Here is a 5,815-nt window from a genome sequence, read left to right on the forward strand (position 1 = left end):
GCACTATACTTTGTAGATCACCTCCGTTTAAGCCTCTGGAGTGGTGAGGTCTTTGATTTTCGAGATCACGCTGGCAATTGTCCGTTACACAGTCTGTACGCCTAACGGTCATTGCGCGCGTTCCAACGCATCGGAAGCTTCCTTAACGCACTCGATGCTTACAAAGTCACGTGTTCATCCAACTCGAATCATACGTTGACAGCACATTTGTTTCTGAAAATGGTTGATGAAGCAGTCGGGGTAGTTGCGTTTATGCGGAGCTTCCTGCGCGTGGCTAAGCTCTTGGTTAATAAGCAATGAGTTAGATGGGACTGATTCTGATTGATGATATAGCGATCTTACAACTCAGTTCTTGTACTGTATGGGGGGACAAGAGCGGTAGCAAAGAAAGTTTTGTGATATCACGAGGCTTACGACATGCGGGCGTCTACATCTTAAAGTCAGGTTCACTCGTTCTATGGACACGCACATTCAAAATGGCAAGGTCTTAATGTTTCACGTTCATAAGTTAACTGTATAAAGAAGTGGACACTATTCATATTACGGTGAAAATCGGTTACGTGTTCACTCTCAATAATTACAAAAGTGCTGTCGACAAACCACTGTTAGACCTTCACGGAGATATTAATGCTGGACATTACCTTTTTCTCAACATATTCCATGACGAGATTCGAGACGGTTACGGAAACTCAGCTACCCGTTGGACATCCGGTAACCTGGTGATATATGTCCCCATGAAAACTAAAATGACACTGGTTGAGAAAAGAGCGTAGAAGTACAATGCCGCCAACAAGAATGCTTGTGCGATCGCAACGACGACTGGTCAGCCAACAGGCGGTCCCGGCCGACATCAACTTCCAAAGCGTTGGCGACATTCATAAATTTTGAAATAACATCAAAGTATGCCATATTTTTAAGGAGTCGAAGGGTCTGCGAGCGTACAATTTCATCAAGAAGTCACGGGAATTCCGAACACTAAATCAGTTATTTTCTTTAGCAGGCTTCAGTAAATGAACTAAATATTGGACAGGCATTGTCTGGGTGGGTGTCTTTGGTGGGTGATCGGAGGATAAAAGGCCACTTGGCTGAAATGACTGCGTTAATACTCTAAGCGTCATAGTGGGCAGGGCTTGCGGCTCGCGTTTGGTGCACAATTTTAAATCGGGCTAAAATAATAATAATCTTTATTTCCATTTAAAGAAATGGTGGAGCGAAAGGGAAAGAGCTTCAACAAGAAGCTTGACTGGCCCTCAGCCCCATCGGCAGCCACTGAACAAACAGTTTCGTGCAAAAAAAAAATCATACAGAAAATTATATATTATCAAATGAGATAACAGAAACAAGACACAGAACAGTTAAATATGTAAAAATATATTACGGAACTCTTTAGTAGATATGGTTTCTATATTTCCATTTTCTTTTTCAAAGTTGTTTAGAAGTTTTGGAATTAAACACCGAAGCATTTGCTGCCCATAATTTGACCTGCATGTGGCAACCTTCCAATATTCATTATGGCGGGTCAAGTAAACCGTATTATTTTTTTCTAATCTAACTATCTCGTTTAAAAGAACACTTTCCTTTTTAATTTCATTCTTAATGGTGAGTAAAAGTCTATAATCAGATAGCTTATGAATTTTTAATATTTGCAGATTTCTAAACATATTCTCAGTGTGAGAGTCATAAGGCGCGTTGAAGATGGCTCTTAACATTTTTTTTAAGCAGATAAATTTTGTTCAGGTTGGATGCCGTTGTTGTGCCCCAGACAAGGTTACAATAACTGAGGAGTGAGTAAAACAAAGCATTGTACATAATTAATTTCACGCGAACTGATAGAAATTGGCTGTGGCGATACGTTAAACCAACAACACGTGACAATTTGGAAATCAAATAATTTACATGGCTATCCCATGGCATATTTTCAGAAAAAAAGACACCTAGTGTTTTAAAATTTTCCACGATCTCTATTGGACTTGAGCTAAATACTATAGGCCTTGGCATAAAAATTTGTTTATTTTTTGGACGAAAGAAAATAGCCTTTGTCTTTGCAGTGTTAATACTTAGTCCATTTTCCTTTGCCCACGCGACCAACCTTGACAAAGTGAAATTAACATCATCCGCAATTTCATCACTATTTAACTAAAAACGTGAAAATATGTCATTTTCTTGCTTAAAATTTCATTGCATTCTTGGAGATTATTTTTGTTGATCTGGCCTGGAATTTAATTGTTGTCAATACTGACAATTCAAAATTACCCCTAAAACCAGCCGTTAAAAATGGCTTTAACAGATTCCTGCTAATTAGCCAACTTACCACGATAATTCCCCTCACCTAGCTTCCTCCGAGACTGAGGAACACTTGGTAAAACCGGCCCTCATCTAAATTTCACCTTCTGTTTTAAATCATTTTGAATTAACAAGCATTATGTATATTCAGCATTGAGAAACCCGAGACTGGGAGGAAATAAATTAACGGACAAATACACAGACCGTCTCAAAACCTCTCCACTTATTTTATTTGACATCGTCAATTAAAGATACTGCTTCACACTCCTTGCAAAATCCTCCTCCCTTTGAGTATTTCCATCCTCCTCGAGACAAGACAGTTAAAATCACAAGAAACATCCACTGCCACGGGGTCACCCCAGCCCACAAGTATAGCCTACAAAGGAATTAGCACTCAATACAGTGTTTCACTAAACCCCATTCGTTTTCCGCAAAATTTTTTTTTTGTTTGTAATATTTATTTTCTTGCCACAAGGAGGGTGTAAACACTTTAGGGTGTGAAGGATGTTGTAATGGGATGGACGAATGTATAAAAGTGACAACGTGAAACAAAATCAGCAGCTACGTTTTGAGGTGGTGTGTGTATTACATCTGTAGTAAACCCGGGATTTGTCCATTATTTAATGTTTCTCTCTAGTGTTGTGTCTTTCTTTGTGGAGTTACCTCACAGTTTGCCTGGGTATATTCAATTTCTGTCTTGTATATTCGCGTTTACTGGAGGATGCTTGACTTGTAAAGTTTGCATGATATTTCCTGTAAAGGCTACATTAAAGTGCTTCGTCGTACTCAGTATTAAACGTAAAAGAGGTCTCAAGCACAAATCACGTGTGAGACCATAAGAACTAACTTCCAGCGGCATTTGAGCTCTATTCTGAGATGTAGTTGTCAACGCGGGAGGCACCATTACTTTAAAATTTCCGAATTTGAAATGGTAGGTTTATAATTTCCGCTTAAATTGGTGTACTTGCAATGAAGCAGACGTTCCATGGAACGCGTCCTTGCAAAACAAAGAAAAAACAATCGGGTACCAAAATGACAAGGACATCTTATATTTGGTTCCAGCCAAATTTCAAGTAAATTAGCACCAGTTTTTGCGTGGAAAATAATCGATTGCGGTAATTGTAAATAGTTCTTGCAAAGCACAGAAAACTTTTTTTAATCAAAAATATAATTTATTGGAACATCAGATGACGTGTAACAGGTTCTTCGCCAATTTATTTACGTCGTTTTTGATAATTCTTGTTTACTAAATCTGACGGGGTCAATAATAATTAGATAGATTTATTTCTTAGAGCGATTGGAGACGTAGAGGCAATCGAATGGAGGCGACTACCCAGGAATAATATTTGTTTGTTTCCTCTACATTAAACTGATTATATAAATACCTTGAAAAGCTGAACGAAGTGTGATCTTGATAGGAGTTTTTTTCTCGATATTCATGAAGAACCAATATTTCAATAACAATAATATTTCTACCCAATGCCGTTGGTCCATACATATTATTCCAGTTGTTTCTTTTCACTTATTGCCACATAAATTCGAACTCTTTGTTGTCTTCCCCGAAAGTAACATAAGTCGGAGCGAAGAATTTACTGCAACGGATGTTATAAGCGGCGAAATGTTAGCTAACTGATAAACGTTTTTTGTTCTAACCGATATAGCAATAACGTTCTGATGGAACTCTGCACTCTTCTTTCTGTTTTTGTTTATTTTGTTTAGCGAGCGTTTGACTGCGCCGGTGGAACATTAAAATAATTTCGCAGTGTGGAAAATTGTAAATGTAAATATAAAATGCTGCGCTGATTTTAATTCGCAGCTTTGATACTTCAAGGTTTGCCCGAAGGTTCTCAGGTCCTCTTTAAACCGCTATTGTTCCACATAAAATAACATTTTTGCAAACCCAGGAAATTACATTTTTATTTCTGCGAATCCCAGTCATACCAGGTACGTAATTTTGAATATATGTGGCGTAGACGTTTTCTTGTAATTATTTGGAGTGGACTCAAAAACGTCTGAATCAGGAAAGCACGTTCAGGGAGGAAATAATTAATTAATTCTCCAAAAGAAATAAAATATTTTTTTCATTTATAATACAATTCAGAGCCCAATGGTATTGTAGAAGCAGTTATGAGACAGTGAAAAATCCCAATCAACCAAATCTATATAAATCATAATGCATTTTCAAGTTGTTTAATCAATAAATATAACGATAATTATATATAACATAACACAGTTGACACAATCAGGTGACCAGATGCGAGCACTCGTCAGTAACTCTGAAAAAAAAAGTGCTTGCTTATATCATGACATGCAACTCGGGTAGACTATTCCACTGACGAGTGGTAAGAGGCAGAATGCCTCTTTGAAAGTGTGAGTTCGGTTTAAATATTCTAAATACTTAATTTGATGATCTTCCTCCGTGATATAAAGGGAAGAGGCCGAAGGTATGATCCCTTGTCTATACCCGTTTTGTTAATATATATATTATTAAAAAGTTTTAAACGTAACGTAAACCTACGGCGTATTAAGGGCGTTCATCCAAGAGAGCTTTTTATAAAACTGGATCATACATTGTAATCGTAAATTCCCACCACGAACCTCGCTGCCCTGTTTTGAACTCTTTCGACGCCATCACAAAGAAATAGTGCTTGGAAATCTTACGGTGCACAAGGGACTTCAAGAATGTGTCTCATATTCGTCTTATATAATGTCTGCTTAACGTTGGGAGAGCAGTTTCGAATGTTTCGTCCTAAAAAATACAACATACCTTTGGCTATAGCGGATATTTTACTAATATGTGACTGTTAAGATAAACTTGTTATCAGCCGTATCCCTATATAGTTTGCCTCTGAAGTAACAGTCTGTGCAGGGCCATCTAGATTGTATAAAAAAATCGGCTGTTTATTTCTTTCTTTATTTATTTATTTTTGAAAAGCGTACGTGATCGTATTTATTCATGTTCAGCTTCGTCTGACATCTCTGACAGCACATTGAAGTGCAGTCTATATCTAATTGCAAAACAGTACTATCATTGGAATCCCGAACAGATGGATATGTCACTCGTCGGCATAAAGACGGATATTTGATTCTACACTATTGGTAATGTCTTTAGTAAAACAAGAGATGAACGGAGACCAAGAGCTGATCCATGCGGGACTCCTGAAGTTTATTTTTACCTTTTACTACAACGCACCGTTTTTGTTCAGTAAACCAGACCCTTAACTATAATAATACGTTTCCTCAATATATATATTGAGGATAATGTAACTAAGATTAACTCGAGTGAAACTGAGTCGAATGTAGATAGAATTGGGAGAGCGTGATGGTTAAACATTTTGGTATGCGAACGCAAAAGGAAACAATGGACAGACAAAAACACGTACGACACGGAACGCTGTCTGTGTAGGACTTATTTACCGTGTTCCTTGTCCTCTTCTGCCTTCGCATGATAAGATGAGTCGAATACTTTCCTTAAATCAAGAAATACACAATGAACCCGAGAACCTCTAAGCATGAGGACGCCACATCCTGA

At 37.7% G+C, this 5,815-nt stretch overlaps 1 pseudogene; it reads right to left on the reverse strand.

Moving 5' to 3' along the window:
- Positions 1-4,525: 4,525 nt before the first annotated feature.
- Positions 4,526-5,048, reverse strand: LOC120844147 (annotated as a pseudogene).
- Between the last annotated feature and the right edge of the window lie 767 nt (positions 5,049-5,815).

The sequence above is a fragment of the Ixodes scapularis genome, unplaced genomic scaffold (assembly GCF_016920785.2).
Source record: "Ixodes scapularis isolate PalLabHiFi unplaced genomic scaffold, ASM1692078v2 PGA_scaffold11__112_contigs__length_91849675, whole genome shotgun sequence".
Lineage (NCBI taxonomy): Eukaryota > Metazoa > Arthropoda > Arachnida > Ixodida > Ixodidae > Ixodes > Ixodes scapularis.